This window comes from Protopterus annectens, chromosome 5.part0 (genome assembly GCF_019279795.1).
Source record: "Protopterus annectens isolate FY-2018-M chromosome 5.part0, PAN1.0, whole genome shotgun sequence".
NCBI classification, from domain to species: domain Eukaryota; kingdom Metazoa; phylum Chordata; order Ceratodontiformes; family Protopteridae; genus Protopterus; species Protopterus annectens.
Window position 1 is genome coordinate 523669934 of NC_056735.1, and position 25084 is coordinate 523695017.

A 25084-nucleotide genomic window follows, 5' to 3' on the forward strand; every position below is an offset into this window, starting at 1 on the left:
CTTACATCATCTCACATGGCTGCTGCCAATTGTCTGTAAATTTGTTTTCTTTGAAGGGCATTATAATTACTGATAATTAAATCTGAACTTATTTCCTGGGTTAAAATCTCCAAACTGGGTATTTTTTTACAAACTTACTGTTGCATTTCCTGAGCTCTCTGCATGTGCCATCTTTCTATGGGTATTACCAGCATTAATCTATCCTGCAAACTATTGTAGTGATTTTAAATGGTGTGCTTTCCCTCTTTCCATGTTTCTCAGCAATGTATACCAGGCCTCTTGGATGCTTGATAAACAAAAGTTTAAATGTGGTGAATATAGGTGAAGCTTGTGCACATTTCTGGTTGCAAATAGTAAATTTTTACCATCTGCATCATCAAATTCCCACATCATTGATTTTAGTTGCTTATTAAATCTCTGTATAAATATCTTTGTATGGGGATGGTAGACTTCTGTCTTCATCTGTTTTGCATTAAAGCATTGACATAACTGATGCAGTACCCTTAGGATAAAGTTAGTGCCTTGGTCGGTATTTTCTTAGAGATACTTACTCTGGTGAATAACAATATCAGTTCTCCATCAGTAGCCTTAGCATTAGCTTGCTGTAGTGTCACAGTTATTGGAAACTGTATAGTATAATCCATTATCACTGATATGTACTGATACCCATTGCAGGATTTTACTAAATTTTCCACAGTATCCACAGAAATACATTGAGATCGGATAATTGTTGAGTTAGAGGAAGTTTCATGTCCAGGATGAGCACAGCAAGCAAACCCTTTAGGCCCCCCCAGCAACCCTTTATTTCATGCTGCAGCAACAATGCCATCAATCCTTTAGCACACACAATATTCCTATGTTTTTTTAGCATACAAAAGAGGCAGTTAGAGTTACACTATTTACATTTACTGCAACATCACACTGCAACCTAAGTATATTGCTTATTTCAAAGAGCACAGTGATGTTAGTTCATCCAGCATTGTGGAACATACATTTCAACACCCCCACACACACATACAGCCTAACCTGCATCTATGATATACCCTTCTCTTCTCTACCCCCCCAGTTACACATATTACAACACCCCTTCACACACATTTGTGCTCCTTTTTTACCACATCCTCCTACTTTTCTTTCTCACATTACTTTCCATTCTACATTTTTGACAACTTCTACACAATTTTTTATATATCAATAACTTCTCACATTGTTTCATTTTAAGCTGTTCCATACTTAAATTACTTCCTTTCTTTTCAAATTATGATTCCTGAAAAATTACAAGGGTAATCTAAGATTTTAGTTAACCTTTTGCTTTTCAATCCACCTTTTCACACAAGGTAATAGCTACAATAACCATTTAGGACTTAACATTTTTTAGCCTCAGGTCACTAATCAGTAATTAAGAAATTATGAAGAATAAAATGAATTTTTTTTTTTTTTTTTTCAGGTTTAATTTTCAAAAGTGCCTGAATTAAAAAAAAAAAATTTTCAATTTTAGCTTTTTTTTAACATTTTTTTTAATTTTGTGTATACATTGCCTAATTCTCTGAAACAAAACTTACCTCCCTTACCTCTTTTTTCTTCTAGTGTTCTTGTTGTCCCAAACTGTACTTCTCTGAAACTAAAATTTGAGATTAAAATTGCTAATATTTGTATTGCATTTATGCATCCCTCTGGTGTTAAAATATATTGTTCACTTCTATCATATACACTGCTCCTTTGGATATATATATATGTGACTGATGATATACCATGACAAGTTTCATTTTGATTATTGAGAATATATCCAGTGCAGTACCCACTCATGCTATATATAGTCACAGTAGCTATTCTTGTATACCCATGTATATGTGCTTGTTGCTCCTACTCTCAAACAACTCAGTATATAACAACCTGACTTCTAGGCCTCACTCCTAACATTTGACATATATGCAACCAAGAAACACACACCTATCCACCAATGATGACAACCCCTCCTTTCAAAGATGCTTACAATACACACACAACAACTCATCACCTCTGGGTTTGAATCGGTGCTAAAGTTGCTTTATGTACACATTTTCCACAACCTCATCACTCTTTACATCTCAGGTGTACACACAATATTCAGAAAACAGTTTTTATTTTGGACAATTTGGTAAAGCTTAAACAGCTTATTCCACATATTTCAAAAACTGATTCTCCTCAACCCCATATGTAAACAATTGGTTCATTTAATTCCAACAACCAACTCCAACAATGGACAAACCAGCTTTGGGGGGATGTATATGAGAGGTCTATGAATATAAATACCATTTAGGTTTATTTTTGTGGTGAATTGATTGTTATATTAATTCTAGAATTTTATCTGTGGTGATGATATAGTCCTGGCATTATTTTTTGTATACACACACACACACACACACACACACACACACATCACACACACACACACACACACACACACACACACACACACACACACACACACACACACACACACACACACACACACACACACACACACACACACACACACACACACACACACACACACACACACACACACACACACACACACTGCTGCACACACACAAGCAAACACACAAGCTTTAGCATTTTATTTTAAACAAGAGTGCTTAGGCAGCAGTCAAACACCCTACACCAGGCATGTCACTGCTTTTGGATTTACTTTACTTTTCTCCTTCAGAAAAAAGTTTTTTGTTTGATTTTATTCTTTTCATTCACTGTCCAATAATCCAGACATCTTTTGTTTCATATTATTGTCCAATCTTTATTCTTGTTGTAAAAATTATTATTAGATAAATTAATTTATTGATGCAAATATGTTATTATTTTAAACTTTAGATTGAATTTTATTATATTATTTTTTTATTTATTATATTATTTTCTTTATAGAAATTTAGTTTAATTATGTTATAGTCTCTGGTGTTCTGGTAGTAACTTAGTAAAGAAAATTCATGGTTGGATGGAACAAACTATGAATTCTTATTTAAAGAAAAAAATCCAAATGTAAAGTGAAGCTTGTCAATGAGGCCCTCCTGCACTACTGTCCATCAATGTGCTGATTCTCATTCATCTCACAGATTCATTCATCACATCAGTTCATTATCCAGGTTAGTCTGCAGCCCTTAAAATTTAATTTTCATTTAATTTTTTCACATCAGCATTTTCTTTCATTTTTTTCCCCACACAACCAAAGATAACATGATTAAGGGGGCCCCCCCTGCATTAATAGTTTAAAAAAGCTTTTGCAGTAGTTAGTTTTAGTGTTTGTAAAAGCAAAACAAACCAAAAAATGGTTAAAAAAAGGTTTAACTACTTATAAATACTTAATGGCATTCTGCTATTTTGATGCCTGTTTAGAAACACCATTTAACACACCAGAGAAATATCTTTGAATTTTAAAAAGAATATATATTACTTATTATTTTTAATTTCATAGTACTGCTGCACTAACTTTTAACTTTTTTACAGATTACAGATGTGACAAAAATATATCAGGATAAGATGGCTGCGGTGCCCCCCCCAGGGAGGGGGGGCCCCCAGCGACCGCAGGGTTCGCTGGTGCCTAAAACCGGCTATGAGGATGAGGTACAGTTTTCTGACATTTAAGACAAAGATGGAAAATGGAAGATATTATAAGGATGTCATCCTAGAAGATGTCAAGAGGACTTACCTAGACATCAAAAAATGACTTCTCATTCTGCACCAGGAAGGTGTACCCCAAGCACAGCTACTGGAAGTAAACCAGTCACTAGAGATGCAAATTATACACCATGCTGACATTCCACGTCATTACACATATACAAACTGGACATTTGAAAGGGAATAAAGGGACTCTCCTTGAAAAAATAAAAGAGCTAGAATTGATATTTTTTCTCTTGAAAGCATATCAAAATCCTGGACTAAACATACTCAGCTCCATCAGAAGCATTCTGGAACTCAAAAACAAAATTGACTACAAAATGTTTTATTAATTGATCTTCTGTGCTTTATTATTTTATGTTTATTTTTATAGATATGTGCATGTCAATTTCAATAGTATTTTACCCGTTCCAGCTATCTACTGTCTTAAGTACAGTTCTGTTTACTAATTCTGATAGGGACCGATACCTCAGTAATATTTGCTAGTCACTCTTAACTATTACAGCATAGAGATCCCATTGACTTTGTGTTAGCATTTATTTATTTCTCTCCTTCACTCTTCACCTAGAATTTTTTTTAGCTTTTAGGTACCTCTGCTTAGGTCACAAACTCATCCCTCAACTCTTGTAATATGCATTTGTACATGTCAATTCATATACTTACTAACAGTCATTGCTTCTGCAACATCTTTTTAATTTCCCCTTACATGATCTGAAGAAGCCACTATAGGTGAAAGCATGACTGATACATCTCAGTGATGGCCCACTAACTCTAACTGGCTCACATAACCTTCCTGTAGACAACCCAAATGTACAACTTTAAGTGCCCTGACATATTATTATTATTCTTCTTTTATTTACACGCACAAAACTTAGTTAGTATGAGGACTAGGAAATGTATTCATTTTCTACTTCAGAGATATGGATTCGCTAACAAAAAAAAAGCTTCCTGATATACCTAATGTAATAACATTCTTTTGTACACAAACCTCAAGGACTAGCTTTGCAAAAGCAAGATTTCATTAGACTGTAATACTTGCTTTATTTAGAAAATTGTGCACCAGCTCAAATTGATGCTCTCACCCAATCACACTACACCCAGGAGTGACCCTAGCCATTCAGAGTTTTTTTTTCAACCTGTCAATGATAACTAACTTAGTCCCAGTATCCAGTCACCTGACAGTCCTTCACAACACTATTGGCCAACTCATTTTCCCAGACCTGTAATGAGATCCTATTGTTTTTCAGTTGAACCATTCTTTCATGCTAAATTTCAGTGAATTTCATTCCCACAAATTCCCACTGTCCTGAATCAGATCCACTCTCCCAGTGTTCAGTTTCCTTTTGCGTTAGTTGTTTCATTGATTGTAATACTGTTTAAATACAGTGAAACTTTGTGGTTGAACTTAGATCTAGAGAAGAGCTCTTAGAGGGCAACAGTGCTCAACTCTCAGTGCTGGGAGTGCCTTCTGTGTGGAGTCTGCATGTCCTCCCTGTGGTTGGGTGACGTTCGAAAGACATGCATAAGGGCATGCCTTCATTGAAGGTTGGACGTCAAGCTGGCACCTCTGCATTCATGAAAATCTACTGCCAATCATTAGTGGACCGGAGTTCGCTGTGGTGACCCCTAACCAGGAAAAGCCGAAAGACAAACAGCAACAACAACAATTATCCAGACAAGAAAAAAAAACATAATGCGTTTTTTGAATTGCTTATCTTTATTTTGTATATGACTAAAATACCATTTTGGTAGCCTTTAAACTGGGATGCACAAGCCAGTGCATTTCTTTGTGCCGGTCCCAAGCCCGGATAAATGGGGAAGGTTGTGTCAGGAAGGGCATCCGGGGTAAAAATTCTGCCACATCACTTATGGCGCAAAAATGTCATATTTCCATACCAGATCAGTCGAGGCCCGGGTTAACAACAACCGCCACCAGTACTGTTAGCCAACAGGGTGCTGGCAGAAATTAGGCTACTGTTGGCAGAAGGAGAAGAGGAGGGCGAAGGCATGCCTGAAGGCAGGAAGAGAGGAAGAAGGTTAGGAGTGTAGCAGTGAGGTTAGGAACTTTGAATGTTGGCAGTATAACTGGTATAGGAAGAGAGCTAGCTGATATGATGGAGAGAAGGAAGGTTGATATATTGTGAGTGCAAGAGACCAGATGGAAGGGAAGTAAGGCCTGTTTAGAAAATGGGTTCAAATTGTTCTATCATGGAGTGGATGGCAGGAGAAATGGGGTAGGGGTTATACTAAAGGAACAATATGCCAAGAGGGTTTTAGACATGAAGAGAGTGTCTGACAGAGTGATGTTTATGAAGCTCGAAATTGATGGTGCAATGATGAATGTTGTTAGTGCATATGCTCCACAAGTTGGGTGTGCGATGGATGAGAAAGAGAAATTTTGGAGTGAGTTGGATGAAGTTTTGGTGAGTGTACCCAAGGGTGAGAGACTAGTGATTGGAGTGGACTTTAATGGGCATGTTGGTGAAGTGAACAGCGGGGATGAGGAAGTGATGGGTAGGTATGGTGTTAAGGAGAGGAATGCAGAAGGTTAGATGATTGCGGATTTTGCAAAAAGGATGGACATAGCTGTAGTGAATACGTATTTTAAGAAGAGGGAGGAGCATAGGGTGACGTACAAGAGTGGAGGAAGATGCACACAGGTGGATTATATCCTATGTAGGAGGGCCAGTCTGAAGGAGATTGGAGACTGTAAAGTTGTGGCAGGGGAAAGTGTAGTTAAGCAGCATAGAATGGTGGTCTGTAGGATGATGTTGGTGATCAAGAAGAGGAGGAGGCATGTGAGAGTAATGCCAAGGATTAAATGGTGGAAGTTAAAAAAGGGTGACTGTGAAGTAGAGTTTAGGGAAGAGTTAAGACAGGCACTGGGAGGCAGTGGAGAGTTGCCGAATAGCTGGGTAACTACAGCAGAACTAGTAAGGGAGACTGCTAGAAAGGTGCTTGGTGTGACATCTGGACAGAGGAAGGAGGACAAGGAGACTTGGTGTTGGAATGAGGAAGTACAGGAGAGTATACAGAGGAAGAGGCTGGCGAAGAAGAAGTGGGATTGTCAAAGAGATGAAGAAAGTAGGCATGAGTATAAGGAGATGAGACGCATGGCAAAGAGAGAGGTGGCGAAAGCTAAGGATAAGGCGTATGGAGAGTTGTATGAGAGATTGGACACTAAAGAAAGAGAAAATGACCTGTACTGATTGGCTAGACAGAGGGACAGAGCTGAGAAAGATGTGCAGCAAATAAGGGTGATAAAGGATAGTGAGGGAAAGGTACTCACAAGAGAGGAGAGTGTGTTGAGTAGATGGAAAGAGTATTTTGAGAGGCTGATGAATGAAGAGAATGAGAGAGAGAGAAGGTTGGATGATGTGGGGATAGTGAATCAGGAAGTGAAACAGATTAGCAAGGAGGAAGTAAGGACAGCTATGAAGAGGATGAAGACTGGAAAGGCTGTTGGCCCAGATGACATACCAATGGAAGCATGGAGGTGCTTAGGAGAAATGGCAGTGGAATCTTTAACTAGATTGTTTAATGAAATTTTGAAAAGTCAGAGGATGCCTGAGGAGTGGAAAAAAAGTGTTTTGGTACCTATTGTAAGAATAAGGGTGATGTGCAGAGCTGCAGTAACTACAGAGGGATAAAATTGATCAGTCACAGCTTGAAGTTATGGGAAAGAGTAGTAGAAGCTAGGTTAAGAAGGGAGGTGATGATTAGTGATCATGGTTTCATGCCAGGAAAGAGCACTACAGATACAATGTTTGCTCTGAGAGTGTAATTGGAGAAATACAGAGAAGGTCAGAAGGAGTTGCATTGTTTCTTTGTAGACTTGGAGAAAGCATATGACAGGGTGCCTAGAGAAGAGTTGTGGTATTGTATGAGGAAGTCGGGAGTAGCAGAGAAGTATGTAAGAGTGGTACAGGATATGTACGAGGGTAGTGTGACAGTGGTGAGGATGGCAGTGGGAGTGACAGATCTGTTTAAGGTGGAGGTGTGATTACATCAAGGATCAGCTCTGAGTCCTTTCTTATTTGCAGTGGTGATGGACAGGTTGACAGATGAGATCAGACAGGAGGCCCCATGGACTATGATGTTTGCAGATGACATTGTTATCTGTAGTGAGAGTAGGAATCAGGTTGAGGAGACTCTGGAGAGGTGGAGATATGCTCTAGAGAGCAGAGGAATGAAGGTCAGCAGGGCTAAGACAGAATATATGTATGTAAATGAGAGGGAGGGTAGAGGAATGGTGAGGATGCAGGGAGTAGAGTTGGTAAAGGTGGACGGGTTTAAGTAGTTGGGATCAACAGTTCAGAGTAATGGTGAATGTGGAAGAGAGGTGAAGAAGAGAGTACAGGCAGGGTGGAATGGGTGTAGAATAGTGTCAGGAGTGATTTGTGATAGACGGGTACCAGTAAGAGTAAAATGAAAGGTCTACAAGAGGGTAGTGAGACCAGCTATGTTATATGGGTTGGAGACAGTGGCATTGACAAAAAGGCAGGAGTCAGAGCTGGATGTGGCCGAGTTAAAGATGTTAAGATTTGCACTCGGTGTGACTAGGATGGATAGGATTAGGAATCAGTATATTAGAGGGTCAGCTCATGTTGGACAGTTTGGAGACAAAGCAAGAGAGACAAGATTGCGTTGGTTTGGACATGTGCTGAGGAGGGACGATGGGTATATTGGGAAAAAGATGCTAAGGATGGAGCTGTCAGGTAAGAGGAAAAGAGGAAGGCCTAAGATAAGGTTTATGGACGTGGTGAGAGAGGACATGCAGGGGGTTGGTGTGACAGAGCAAGATGCAGAGGATAGGAAGAAATGGAAAGAGGTGATCCGCTGTGGCGACCCCTAAAGGGAAAAGCCAAAAGATGATGATGGCAGCCTTTAAACCTTACTACAGAAAAGATTTTGGAAAGAGATGAGGAATCTCAAAGTTGTACCATTATGCACTTGTCTTTATTTTTTTCATTGGTTAATGTCGGATTTGGCGGTTCTTAACTTCTGATTAGAGAATTGGAACTTGACCTGAAGTACAAATACAAAATTTTTTATCAAAAGTAGAAGAGCAAGATGGATTAGCCTGTTCACTGTTTTCCCTTACAGCTTTAGTTATGGCCTGCCTTGCTGTATTTAAATTAGAATCTTTCCATTCTGTCTTTTTAAAGTTTATGTGGCTTACTTATAAGTCCACTAATTCAGGATTGTTGTCTTCATTAATCTGCCCCAAGATGGAAGGGGTAATTTTAAACAAAAATCACCTTCTGATTTGTCCATCAGCACTAGCCTCCTAAGTGTTCTTCTTTGCTTTTAGCTTTTCTCTCCCTCACCTTATTTTGAGATGATACCTCCCTCTTACTTTTATATCCTTCCTTATGGTGCACTTGCAGTGCAAAGGACATCATAAAATAAAATTCAACATCAGTGTTACTTCCTTCAAATTTGCAATCTTTGCTACTATAAAAAAAGTTTCAGAACTCTTTATTCTCCTTCCATGTTCACTTTGTCAAAAATATTTTCTCCAGTGTCTTTTTTTCCTATTTTTATCCTGTAGTAGTAACACGTCTTGTATTTTTTTCTCTGCACTTGCATTGATATTCATTTCTGATTTTCCTATCAGTTCATTTTCATTTCCTATATTGACATGAATTACATTTTTTTTTTTTGGTTTTATTTTGCTCTGTCATTTGGGGCACATTTCTAAAAAGAGACTGGAGGGTTTTTATTGTCTATCTGTAACCAAATTCTGTTGTTCTGTCATTCAAGCATGCTTTTGACAACAGACAGGATCTTTCTTTTAATTGTCTAACTATAACTCAATTCTTTCTCCTTTTGTAGATTCTTTGTCAACTAGGGTTGCCACCTTTTATTGGGGATGAAATTGGACCAAAGCCACACCACCCATAACCCTGCCCATCCCCTACACTCTCCACACCCGCTTACCAACCATTTTATGACATCACAGGCATGTCAAGGGGAGGAAGAACATCCTCGTTTCCTGGCTTGCTGTGTAATTGTGATATTTTTTTAAAATAAAAGCATTGCAAATCTTCCAGTTTAACAAACTTCAATAGTCTGTTTGGTTTTTGAAACAGAATACCAGAATTTGTATTGTGTTTTCCAGATGACTGGACAATTGGTTTGATTTCCAGGTAGTCCAAGAAAAAAAGGGATAGGTAGCAATCCTACTGTCAGCTCTCTTCTCCTGATTTAGGTTATGGATCTCTAAATGAGTTTTATTGCCTTACTTGCCTCTTTCTTACACTGGATTGGTGTATTAGCTTGCCACATTATGTTTATAAATCTGCTTTCATCCCACCTTTTCTGTAATGTTTTAAAATGTAGAAAACAATTTCTTAAAATTATCATGACTTTAATCAGGGACTATAGCCACAGAATTCAGAGGTCTCCCAGAACTGCCTGAAATTCCATACATATAAGATATCATATCTACTATTCTAGGTGTTGATAATCTTATCTTCCATACAACGGAAAGCTTAAAGGAAATCATACTTCTAAAATATAGCAGAGCTTGATCCTCCCCTCCTTCTAAAACACAACACATTTTATTAGCTTGATAGTATTCTACATGTAGTTCTAATACACAACATAGGAGCTACTTTATCTAAAGCAGGATTTAGAATTTTTTCAATTCTTTCAAAACTGCTATCTTCAGGACATAGCAGTGTGACTTGTCCCCCCATATTTTTAACAAATCAGCACATTACTTATGCTTTTTATTTCACAGAAGATGTTACAGTCCCTACATCAGCTTTGTTCTTAGACTCATATAATTCACTTTAAATATTTTATCAACTAATAAATATTCTACTGTTCTACTTGATAGTTAATCTGTGTTCTTTGCAATAGTTTACAGTACCTCTTTTCGTATTTTGTTAGGCAAAGTTTTCCTTCTACCTATCTACTACTAACAGTCTAATATTTTTGCTTTACAATTGCCATCTTAAAAGTAGGGTTTTAAATATTTATAATTCATGCATATGCATACTTTTTTCAACATTAAAAATCCTGTTATGAAATGTTATTTCTTGTACCACAGAGGGTATAGCAGGCGAGATAAAAGTTATTTCTTAAGTTTATCATAGTCCATGTAATCACTCTTTTTTAGGCTCATGTTTGCTTGATTTTAGTGCCTCTCATATCAGCTGGGTCGACAGAATTCAGACATCTTGCTCTATTTCAGTTCTGCCTGGTGCCACATAATGCAAATGCTATTAAATACAATTCTAGCACTCCTCCCACATGTTCTTGGGAGTGGCAGACATGCCGGACCACAACACAAGCTGTTGTAGCTGCACTACCTCTTGGTCATACTCACCTTGTGATTCCATAGTTTTCACCAATAGCTTATCCATTTTTGCAGATACCAGTTAGCCTCACCAGGAACAGTCACAGTACTAAATGGTATTTCTAGTCCAAATGTGATTTGCACTTGGAGAGGTACTAAAATGAATTTAAAACTTACAGGTTTCTGGCAAGCTACATATCCACATACCATGAAAGTTCCAAAGAAAACACTAGAGGAAAGACATATGTTAAATACAGATTTATTCAGTAATATACAAACTAGAATATTAGCCCACTTGGTTTTGCAGTTTCAAAATAAAGCAAACAGCAGGTTTATAACAATGTTCAGACCACACAGCCCTTTCAGGATAGAGACTGTCTTTTTAAACAAATTAAAAGCCCATGGTTACAGACCTCTCCCAGGACAAACTTTCAGCTGTAAAATACGTAATTCCACAAGGTATACTTACTGGTCTCTCTCTCTCATTCCTACTCTGGTGATCTTTCTATTGGGGAACTAACTTCCTGAATTTAGTCTCCCCCAGGCAACTTAATTTTATACTATAGTAATTGGTAAGTAAGACCTTGTGATTTAGCTAACTGATGTGAGAATATTTACATACATTATGTTGTAACATACATACATACAGAAAACATATTTAAAGGCAGATACAGATTTTCCATAACCAACATGTTACAATATGTACCAATCTGTATATGAATATAGTGGTTCTAGAGAGATTATCTATGGCATCTATCTAAGTATTTATATAGGTAAATAGATATCTATATCTATCTATACACACACACACACAAATATATATATATATCTATATCTATCTATATATATATATATATATATATATATATATATATATATATATATATATATATCTATATCTATCTATATATATATATATATATATATATATATATATATATATAGAGAGAGAGAGACAGTGCAGTATGCAGTGGTAGCATTGTTGTCTCACAGCAAGAGGTTTTCCAGTTCAATTCTTGACTGGAGTGCCTTCTGCATGTTCCCCCTGTGTTTGTTTTGTTTCCTCTGGGTGCTCCAATTTCGTCCCACATTTCAAAGGCATGCATCTGGAACATTTCTCCCCAGGCTTCCACTGAAATTTCACCTCGTTCCGAGTCAGACTTTCCCGGTAAACAAATGTTAAATGAAAAAAAAAATGTATATATATATATATATATATATATATATATATATATATATATATATATATATATATATATATATATATATATATATATATATACATATACATATATACGATTGTCTCATGAAATATCAAATGATCAGAAGAGTGTATCCAAAAATATCAATAATTTCAGAGCATATCTCATATTTAAAAATGATCAAAAAATGCACACACTAAAATAATGTTTTTGCAGGACGGCCCTCCCCAAATCCCCACACCCCCTACAATTTTTTATATACCAACTTCAAGACCATACAGTAGTGGGGTAAGGGTAAATTCTCTTACCCCACTGCACCATCATCTCATTCAAAAAAGTTGCCAGCAAAGAATCCATGCAAAAGAACGTTTGCTCATCTGACCATTTGCTTTTTTTTACATCACTAAAAAAAATTTGCTCATATGACTGTTCACTCTTCTGGATTACAATGATATATATAAACATTCAATGCTATTGGGTTATGTAAAGGGAATTTGTATTTCATGTGGTACACATTTCCTCTAGAAAGTTCAGCATAAATACTTATCCTTTGGAGGTCAGATTCCATTCTCAGTGTGTTTGTCTTACTTGCTTCCCATTCCTGCACTATAGTGATATCCTGTTTGAAGTCTAACTTGCTAAAACATTGTACCTAATATAATATCACTTAAAGTAGATGTTATGTATCAGTCTTTAGAGACAGTTTTATTTCCATACTTATCCTTTTCTCGTATGTGTGTTTTTTTATTTGGTTGGAGTTGTTTAAAAAATATCACTGCTGAGGGTGTAGGACCAAATTTTTCTGTGATGTCTGTATTTCTTGTTTTGAATTTCTAATTAGGATTGTTGCTGGAATGGCACCACTCTGTGGCTCTAGAGGACACATCTCTGTGTTTCACACAGTAGCTTTGTGTAGAACTTACTGAGTTTTCCATTCCCAATAAAATGTTTACATTCTCTATCCAGCTCTGCATCACTCAGGGATAAAGCCCTTGGCTAAGATCCATGGGCTGGAGAAGATGCCTGTGGGATTGGATTGAATTGTTATCACTGACTTATCCCTCCCTAGATGAAGAAAGATGGTCCAACCCATTATATGACTGACACACAAAGAGACTGGTTTTGTAATATGCAACAGCATGAAGGTTGTTCATTGTCCACAACCTGCATATCAACTCAGTAGCCATAATTCAACCCCTGCACAGGATTGTGCATGCATAATTGGGACATCATTATGGGAATCTTGATTCAAGTTGTCACATGTAAATCTGGACACAGAACTAAGCAATGCCCAGAACTGCTGCTCACATGACAGTCTCTCATGTTTAATTTTTGCCCATGGGGCATGAGTCAACTGGAAGGGTAAAAGGATCAGTGATGGTATGCAGGGACAGACAGAAAAAAAAAAAAACACACATTCTATTTCAGCACTTGATTTGAAAATAGTGCATGTCGATGTTTCTGGTAAAGAATTCAGTATTTTATATGTTCTAGATATTAAGCAATATTGTAACTTAAAAGAGACTTTCTAGTTCCCTTAGCTGAACACACTTATGTTTTAGTCCATTATGAATTTGCAGATATAAAATTAAAAAAAATGATTAAATTGAGTTAGCCATGCAGACATATCTGTCCATAAACACCTGCTTGGTGTTAGTATATAGCTTGACAAGAAAAAAGTGTGAGGGACAGAGGGTAGGGAGGAAATAAAACATTAAATTAGGGAAGGAGTGTAGGTTATAGGAAGTGAGGTAAGCTGGAGGTGGAATAGTTACAGGCAAGGGTGAGGGTGGGCTGGTCTATTTGGTGTGGGTGTTTGGACAAACACTGTGACTATTTCCCTATACCAAAGAGACCATGAGGCATGAGCGGGCAGTCCTTGTCTAACAACCATAAGTAATGGCAGGTATTATATACTATCTCTCTCTCTCTCTCTCTTTATATATATATATATATATATATATATATATATATATATATATATATATATATATATATATATATATATATAGATGCACACACACATACATATAATATATATATATATATATATATATATATATATATATATATATATATATACATACATACAGATAGATAGATAGATATAGATACATGAGGTTCTAGTATTTGGGATTGAATGATCCCAGTGTTACCATATGTTTGGTTAACACCATGTAGTCAACACAAAGAGATTGTTGACATGTGCAAGAGACTGACAATTTACAGGTTGTGCAATATTCCCTTTCCCTGGAGATAGTGTGATCTCAGCGTTAGTATATATAATTAGAACAGGGTGGGGGCTGCAGCCTCACACATGGGGTTTACAAAAAACACTTGCTGTTGGTTTAGCTCACTCTGAGGTAATCCCAGGAGTATGGTCTCAACATGTCAGAAGCATAAACCACAAACAAACCACATGGATGAAAACACTCAATAAATTACTACTCAGTTTTAGCGACTGTCTTATTACAGTTAGATCCACCCCACCCCACCACCACTCCTACCAGTTTTTCTATTCAAAAGCAACAAAAAAGCTGTTCCTTCTACTGGCACACCAACCAAGGGGCCAGATACATGGCACCTCCCCTTCCTGCCCTAGATATTTAGGTCCCATTTTTGTGCCCTGCCCATGATCCTCCTTCTCTTTTGCACATATAACTATATCTATATATATATATATATATATATATATATATATATATATATATATATATATATGTATAAAAGTTGCTTTTAAACTGTTGCACACCACTTTCTACAAATATAACAAACACTTGCTACATTTTATTCCCTGCACGCACAGAGTGCTACAGTGCTCATGTGTTAGTTTTTTTAAAAGTCTTTTTTAAACTGTAGCAAACTGCTTGCAGCAAAGGTAGCAAACAGTTCTTACAGTTTGCACCCTAGCTGCTTCAAATACTATGGCACTCAAGTCTTAGTTAAAAAAAAAAAAACAGTTTTAATATTAAAATGTAGCAAACAGTTGTTACAGTTTAGACCACAGATGGAGCTCTACAGTACTCATGTTTTACAACAAATGCAATAATGATTTTAAAAAAACAATATTGCAATAAAGAGAGAGAGGGATTGTGATAAAGGATGGCCGATCGCACCACCTACACTTCTGTAACATGTTGATGCTTTATATTTCTATGTTTGTATGTCGATATCCAGTACGTCAACTTTGCAATTGATCAATTACAAATAATACATATATGGATATACATAAAGATATATATCCATTTTCTCAAAAGTCAGTTTCCCCAGCACACTTAACTGAAAGCTCACTTTATCGAAAACTCATTTCACTGAAACTCATTTAGTTGAAAGTTATACATAGCTTTTTCCCCACTGTAGTGCAACCCTTGAGTTAGAATATTACATAAGGGGGGTGTGGAGGCATAACCCCCCCCACATAGTTTGGTTATTAGTTGTCTTTTGGAAAGAGTTATTTATTCAACTTAGAAATATACAACCCCCACACCCCCCTTACTTAATATTCTAACTCCAGGGTTGCACTACAGTGGGGGAAAGGCCATGTAAAACTTTCGACGAAATGAGTTTCAGTGAAGTGTGCTGTGGAAACTGACTTTCGACCAAATGTGTTTTTGACGAAACAACGTAGATCTATATATATATATATATATATATATATATATATATATACGCATATATATATTATATCTGTTGGCAATGGTGGTGCAGCAGTTAATGTTGTTGCCTCACAGCAGGAGGCTCTCTGGTTCAGTTCTTGGCTGGAGTGCCTTCTGTGTGGAGTCTGCATGACTTCCCTGTGATCGACTAAACTTTACAAAGATATGCAGATAGGTGCGTGAGTGGGTGTGAGTTCCTTCTCTGAAGGCTGGGTGCTGGGCTGGCAGCTTGACACTGTAAAAATCCACTGCCAATTATAAGCAGACCAGTGATCTGCTGTGGTGACCCGTAATCAGGAAAAGCCAAAAGCTTTGATATATATATATACATAATTATGATTCTCCTCCTTTCATTGTATTTGGACTTGATGTTCTTTTCTTATAGCCTTGACTGATAGAAAATAAATTTAAACAAAAAATAAATAATAATAAGGGTGACTCATAATGTATGATTGTGATGGCTCCTAACCATACCTTGTAAGGATTTGGCTGGTGGGGAACATGGGAAAGGCACAAGAGAATGAAAGCACACCTAGCTCTTTCTTATTTTCCAAAGGAAGTTAAAGTTATCAGTTCACTACCGATTCTAATGTGCCTGGTTTGGTCACATTCTCCTTACTGGCAACATGATTTCCTGGCTGGTTTGGTGGTTTGGGTCATCTTGGGATATCAAGGTACTAAATCAAAGATTAAGCTGGCGGAGTCATTTCCCTGAAAGGGGGTAGTGGTCTAGTTTCCTTAGATTTTTGGCTGAGGAGTGGAGGAGTCATTCTGCAGGGCATGCTTCTGGCTGTGCAACAGTTAGTGGGGCTAGCAGCAGACAGGATGTTGAAAGGCCCAGTGAGGATTGCTGAGTTTGACAAGCTGGAAGAGATGGAGCACTGAATATGGGCAGGCCGTGCCACAGGATGCTGCAGTCTGATTGACAGGCTGGAAGAGTTAAGTCCTGCCCTGGGGAATGGCTGTAGTGCTACATAGCTTGAGGCTACACACAGGGCATACCTTTCAACCTATTAGCATAAGAATTCTGGAAAAAGCCAAAAATAAATAGGGGGTAATAAAGTCCCAAAAGCAGTGGCACATTTTAAATTAGGCTCTTACAAACTTAGAACATTGATAGAATAACAGGTGTTGCCTGAGTGCTCATTTTTGGAAGGAGATGAAATCTTTGTCTTGAAGTGATATCATTATATAATATATGCAATTCTGAATAATTTACCAGAAAACTACAGGATTATGAAAATCAAGCCAAAACAATTATGTAAAATCTGGACATGCTGTGAAACTCTTGATAGTTTTGAGTTATAAGTCAGAGTGGGGTTGTTAGTATGTTGAGTGAATGAGGAAATGAAAGTAAGCATTGTCAATATTGCCATAGACACTCAGGAGAGCTAGGAGCTGAAGTTTTTAGTTAATTTGATTGGTAGTCGGCGGCCATGTAGTGCGGATGGTATTCCTTGGAAACTAGGATTGTGAGAAGGTAGGCTAAAGAACTGGGGGTTGTAGCATTCCCATTTTGTCTAAAAATAAATAGGGGGCAAAATCGTACGGACAATAGCACTGCCAAGGAATTTAAGATTATTAAGTGCTCCCCTTGATAAGGACAGTCAGTTGTGTTATAATTTGTCATTCATCAGAATAAGTCGTCCATGGTAAGGCACACATTTTAATTTTAATGGTAGATTGTTAAATGAGTAAGGAATGGGAGTGAATGTGAGCCATTGTGTTTGACAGGGGTCCAGATAAAAAAAAACAGAGATTGAGATGTAAGGCAATCAAGTTTATTAGGGTTAAGGGGTATAACCAATAATTTGTTGATTGGAAAAATGTTGAAGGGTTAGAAAATATTAAAAGATCAGGTTATGATGTATCAAGATTTCTAACATATTTATCATATGTTTTCAAGAAATATGAGGTTCTATTAATGTTTTCTTTCTTATCTCAACTAAAAAACACTTGTTATAACAATAACTCATGGGTGGGTGGGGTTAATGCTGGATTTACCCATGGTTGGTGTGGCTTGGTCATGAGGGCAACAGCCAACTGTGGGTAAATCCAGCATTATCCACACCCAGCCATGGGTCATTGCTATTATACAATAACATTATTTAAGAAAAAAGTTACTTACTTTTCTTAAATAATGTCTTTGTATAATGGTTCCCTGGTGTTCTTCCCCATTTTTTACGGTATCATGGCGCTTTCTTGATGTGCTGCACATGTGTATAGGACTTATGTTAAACACTTATGCAGCACATTACTGCTTTGGAAAGGAAGCATGGAGAAAGGAAGATGTCTGTTGCTTTTCTTTTTTTTTTTTTGTTTAATAAAAAAAAAATTCAGTCTGGACAGTTCATAGGTACAAGAGAGATGGGACAGAGAAAATACAAGGAAAATCAGGTACCTGTCTTTAGTTTTGAATAACATACCTGATTTTCCTTGTATTTTCTCTTCCCCATCTCTCTTATACCTGTGAACTGTTCGGATTTCAAAGTTTATTTATTTATATTTTAATTTTTTTAAATCAAGAAAACTGGAAAGCTCCATAGTATATATTAATAGAAGAAAGTCCAGGCAACCTCACTTTTTTCTATTGGCATATGTTCAATTTTACAACGGGCATGCTGGTTGTGCTGACCAATCAGTGAACACTTTTTGAATGTTAATGGCCAGGCATTGTATAATTATGCCTTAATCACACTGGCTTTACATAAAAAGTACCCATTTTTTCCAAAAACCCTTAATCATCAGTAGCATATCTGTACTCTATTTTCTCTGTTTTTCTAAAAATTATACCTCATAAAAGGTGTTTGTAGTTCACAATAGATAATTTTCTTTGGACATACTGTTCTTTTTCAAAGAATCACAAATTCAAATTCTAAATCCACTTAGGGGATACAATATTTTCTTCATTACCTATATTAAATGTTGGAAAATGGTTGTTATACTGGTGTTTTCTTTTTAGGTTAAACATAAATGTTCTTTTAATATCTTTCAATCATCATCTCATTTTGGCTTATCCTGGTTAAGGGTCACCACAGCAGAACAACAGTCTGCAGAGCAATTGGCAGTGGAGTTTTATGGTGCCGAGTTGTCAGCCCGGCACCCAACCTTCCACTGCTGAGTTGCTAGCTTGGCACCCAATCTTCCACAGAAAGTACACACATGCACACCTAGGGCCAATTGAGAATGTCCAATCCAACTATAGCATATCTTTGGGATGTAGGAGGGAACTGTAGCACCCAGAGGAAACCCACATGACCACAGGGAGGACATACAGACTCCACACAGAAGGCACCCCAGCTGAGAATCAAACCAGAGAACCTCTTGTTGTGAGGCGGCAACATTAACCGCTCCTACACTGCAACCACCCCCTTTTAATATCTTTCAATACTGTGCTGAATTTCTGTTTGAAATATTTACTTTCTGCTGTACAAGTGTCTAGTCTCTTCAGTCAACTGAAACCATGCAGCTTTGCTGAGGTACACTTTATGCCCCTTGAAACAATATGGATCATATATTGCCTTGTGTATCTGCAGTAACTAATGATAAATCTGATTAAGAAAATTCATATTTAAGTGACTGGTCTCTTAGTGAAACTAACTTAAAGAAGTTTCTTTTACTTTTGTCTTTTTTCTATAGGTTAACAACTTAAAAATACTGACCTAATATATTGATAGTCTGATCAAACTTCTGCAGCTTAATGAAACACACATTTTCTTGATTAAATACAACACCTTGACTGTAAAAATCTTTTTTTATATGTAAAGTTTGACCCCATCACCTGGTATGCACTGTGGTGTCCTGCTTTCTTATTTAAATTGACTTCAGTAGAAGTGACTAACCAGCTGTAGGTATATCAGATGATAGGGTTTACTATCAAAATCTTGAAATTTAAAAAAAAAATCCATTCAGAATCTCGAACTGTAATGCTGAATCCAAAATATCATTTAGGTGAAATGTCAAATCTGCTGAACGACTTCAGCAGATTCAACATTTTCCCTGAATGTCGAACATGATGTTTATATAGGAGCTCAGGTAAGTGGAACTCCAACACTTCACATCATGTTTTTGCAGGGGGCAAGCCCCCGTGCACCGCCCTGTGGGGTCTGTGCCCCCTACACATCCTACTAACAATATATTCCAACTCCAAGATCGTACTACAGTGAGGAAAAGGATGAATGTCCCAGTCTGCACTGTACCTCAATCTCTAGTCATTAGTTCGAGTGCATATTAGCGAATGCACAGTGGCATTTGCTGATATGAACTACTGAGCATGCAACGGTTGGCAACACGGCAATTGGCCATCTGCCATCCGATATCCCATCTACAGTGAATCTGCTTTAGAGATTTTGATAATAAACCAAAGATAGCATTATTTGAAAGAAAACACTACGTTTAGCAATCTGTTACTTTTCAAGGAAACATAACGGGGGAACTCATTAAGGCACCTCAATGTGTACCCCTCATGTGTACATGTAGTGGTAACCCTTTGGAATTCAGACAGCCCTAAATTGTACTGTATAGTACTCTAGCAAGAAGACATATGGGCCAGTGTAGGGCTGGCTCACCAGCTGTGCAGCATACTAATGAGGCATTTTTGGGGAGAGGCATATACTAATTAACTATGCACTTTCCCTCCTTGAACTGTTTCCAGGAAGGCATTTAAGTACTGAGTGACTCATAAAATTGCCTGGACATATGCATAAGCACATAAGCATACAGTTTCACTGCATCACAGTAGTGAACACAGCCAAAATGCCATCTTCATCTACCAATATTTAAAGTAATATCGAGATGGGGGTGGGGGGGGGAGGTCCACTAGCAAACAGAGATGATACAATTGTTCCATAACAGCATCAACAACAGTACAGGGATCAGGGGTGGGGATGAAACACTAGCCACTAGGGAGTACTCTAAACTCTTGTGCCTTGACAGCATTAAACTCAGGGGCAGGTATGGAGACTCTGGTGTGTGTGTGTGTGTGTGTGTGTGTGTGTGTGTGTGTGTGTGTGTGTGTGTGTGTGTGTGTGTGTGTGTGTGTGTGTGTGTGTGTATACCTGTTTATGGGAAAGAGTGACTGGGGGGCATTGCTTATATGATGCTGCCACAGCAGCTAACTTCCACAATGTGCAGACCTGCACTGAGCTGCATGTCATGGTAGGAACTACAATTTAGAGATATGCAAATTACCTAATAATGAGATATTTCATCATCTCAGCTAACATTTCTCTGAATCACAAAATACTGTCATGAGAGCAGGGTCTGTTTTAGCTAGCTCTAGGTCCTTCCATGAATACCTGGGATTAAGTTTCAGTGCTCATTCTGAAAATGAAGAAAACATTCAAAAATACTACAAGAACTACAGTCAAAATATTGCCATTTTAATCACAGCAATATGTTTAGCTTTTATCTTCAGATATCATTAGCATCCTTACATGTGGTTTAACTTTTGAAAATATACAGAGAAGTTGACATATGTTTTACTTTTCTGCTCAACATGTACTGAGCAAAATTTCACAAAATATAAGCTTTATTTTCATTTTGCAATTATAACCACATTTGTGCATATGATGTATGTTTTATTAAATATCATCCTGCATCAAAATGATTGAATGTAACCTTTTGGTTGTATTACTCTTCTTACTTTTCCCAAAATGCTTAAGGAATCTTAGGAGAACCTGATGCACTCCTAACTCAGTAAAACAATCCAAAAGAGCTGACACCATTTTGCAAGGAAACATATATTTGAACACTTCACTTTAAGTACAAAGGCAAGCATTTAGATTTAGAGCAGAGTATATTGGAGCTACGGAAGCTCAGTTCAAAGATAATACTGATCAAGATGGAGTACGATTCCTCTCAGGCACAGTAAACAATCTAATGAACTTTACAGTTATGGCTGTGTACTCTGTATGACCTTCATTGATTTTAAAGTAAGTCAACAGTATTAAACATCATTAGAAACTGGTGACATGTTAAGTTTCCTGAAAATGTTCAAAGCATATGGCTTTTGGTGTGTGTCTGTGCGTGTGTGTTTCTGCACGTCTGCAGAATTGCCTACAATTAATAAGAGAAACACATTGCAACCTTGTTTAGACCAAAGATTTGTATGCAGCATTTCTTTACCTTTCTTTGCATTTTATGTGTCATCTTCCTCACCCAGCTAGCATTATCTGCTGCAGTTGATTTTTGTCTTCTGTTACTGGATAAGAATACGACTGTTCATTATAACATGAAAACATAATTTTCTTCTTCCCTGTTTTTGAGCCCTTCCTTGTGATTTTGCTGCTCTTTCCCCTTCTTCTTACTTCACAAAATCTGATTCTTCATATGTTTTCTCCAGCACCTCTTTTTATTTATCTCTGTCTTTATTTATTTTTCTTTTTCATTAAATAAAGCAAGGACACAGAAAACAGAGCAAACTGCAGTTTTCAAACGACAGAAAGAGAAAGGGCTAATTCAATAAACCCTACACGAAGTGATTCTCTATGCAGGAATAATGTAGTGGCCCAAGCACGTAATATGGTGGCCGAGCGATCCATGAAACAGGGCTGGGGGTGTGCATGAGCATGCAGACACGGAGGTGTCCACAGAAGGCAAATCACCTTATATGGTGATGAACACCATGCAAATGAGGTGATTTTCTGATTCAGCAAACATAAAGGCACTTGTGTAGGTGTCATGTCAGCATAAAAAAATGTACACAGTTACAAACTGTGTACTGGAGTATAACATTTAAACAGGGACTGTAACAGCCCAAATAAAAGGTTGTGTATTGCACAGCAGGCATACAAATGACCAAAACTATGGTCATTGAGTTAAAAAAGTAATGCAATATATGAAAAATTAAATATTTTTTAATACATATGCACGTTTAAGTGGTGCTCAGTGACACGCAAACATGCTATTTTGAAAAAAAAGTGTAAAATATGCAATTTAAAGCTATGCAAAGGTATTGCATTTTAGTCGGCAGTATGCAGAGCTATACAATGGCATGTTATAGCGGTAGCTAAGGAGATAGGCCCTGGTGTAGTGCAGTATCTAGGGTATACGCAATCAGGTGTATGTAAATGAGCCAAGGTTATTGAATAACAAAAAGGGCCACCATGTCCACAGGTACTAACCATGATAGGGCTAGAACTGTGTTGGTGTAGGCAGAACAGATAGCTAACTTCAAAAGAGGGTGTGTTATGCCATATTTAAGTGGATTGGAGCTTAACAGCACCTATTTGCACTCAGCTAAGCAGAGCTAAGCAGGGGGGCATGTCTGAGGCTGCTAAGCTATGCTTAGCCCCGCAACCCATGTTTTAGTTGGTTAAACAAAAGCTAAGCATGTCTGTGTACAGGGGAGGGTCCAAACTGCTGAGCAATGTTTATATTAGTGCCTCGGGTTTGCGTAGAGTGCTGCAGGGCTTAGCAGTGGAAGACATTGAAAAATAAATAAATAAAAGGAAATAGCCTGGGAAAGCCAATCAAATATAAAAGACTGTTCCACAGACACTAGCCCATTCAAACCCATCAATGACATATCTGGCAGGTGGAATGTATCATAGTCAGCCAATCATACAGGCTGCATCTGTAGCACACCACTATAAAGTATGCTTACACTCTTCAATCTGACATTTCCCACATCCTTTGCACCATTGAAGTACACACTTGGGAATTTTAACTGACAAAATGATAGGGGCTGCTGCTGCTTTGCTACATCTGTATGCGTTAGAGGTTAAGGTCAGTGATGATGATGATGCTGACAAAAGGCCCATATTGAGGAGGAGAGGAAAGTTCAGGCCCAGGGTAACCTTTCAGGGACTACATGAGCTGGAGGTAGAGTGCTACATGGTGGACAGGGACATACTACAGGAACTCACAGAACTCTGCCGCCCTCACCTCAACAGAGGGGAACCCATCCCAGTGGAAACAAAGGTATGTGTAGCCTTAAGAATGCTAGCTACAGGTACTTTCCAAAGACCTACTGGGGACATCATGGGGGTCTTACAGGCATCCACATGCAGGGTACTCCACCAGTTCCTGGATATCATGCTAACACATGCCAGTGAGCACATTTATTTCCCCAGTACCTCTGAGGAGAGGATCAGCAATATGCATCTCTTCCACCATGTACCACACTACCCAGAGGTATGGGGTGCCATAATTTGCACTCATGTGCACATCAAAGCACCACCTGCTGAGGAAGATAGAGTCTATGTCAACCACAATGGGTATTACTCCATCAACTGCCAGGTCATGTGCAATGCCCAGGGCATTATCATGAATGTGTGTGTTGGCAGCCCTGGTAGTTATCATGACTCCCACATCTGGCACGCATCACAGCTGTACCAGTTATTTGCAAGGGGGGGCAATCCCGTACAGCCATCTACTGGGAGATGCTGGCTATGCATTGGAACCATGGATCATGACATCCATCAGAAATGCATGCACACTAACTGAAGAACACCATAATGAGGCACACCCACAAACTAGGAACATCGCAGAATGTGTGTTAGGGCAGCTGAAGTCACTGTTCCATTGCCTTGACATATCTGCTGAAGCCCTGCAGTACTCTCCAGCCACATGTGCACACATGTTCATAGTATGTGCCATGCTACACAATATAATCCTGCAGAAACAGCTGCAGCAGGAACATCAGAGGGAAGGGACACACAAGATCCCACCATTGCCAAGGACTGTGGTAGCATCTCTACAGTATTGTTGCATGTATTCAAGAGAATGGAGTGGGCTACTGGGATAGCAGCAAACAACTGATAGCTATACGGGACAACAGGAATTCTCTGCCAAATACTGACTGCCCCAGAATATGCAGTAGGCCCCAATCCAGCAAAACCCACTGCACTATGTGAGGGACCTGCAAGCAGTGGGGTCATAGGACAGATGCATTAATGTCAATGTTGGAGTCCCATACAAACCTGTCAACCTCTTAGAGCAAGACATCTGTACAAAGCCATAAAGAAATGTGAGGCAAAGGCCAAAAAACAGGGACAATTTTTAAATATTGCTCTTACAAACATAGAAAGTTGATAGAATAACAGGTTTTGCACGAGCGTGAACTCCTGAAGGGTAAGAAGTCTGAAACTGAAATGTCTGTCATTAGTTTCTAACTTCCGTTTTTAATGATTTGCCAGTAATTTTCCAGACAACCACAATTTTATGAAAAATAGACCCAAAATATAAGGCAAGCATGTGGACATTCTGTAAAAATCTGTACAGTTGAGAGGTATGGTCCCCTACCGCCAACACACCCATGTTCCTAT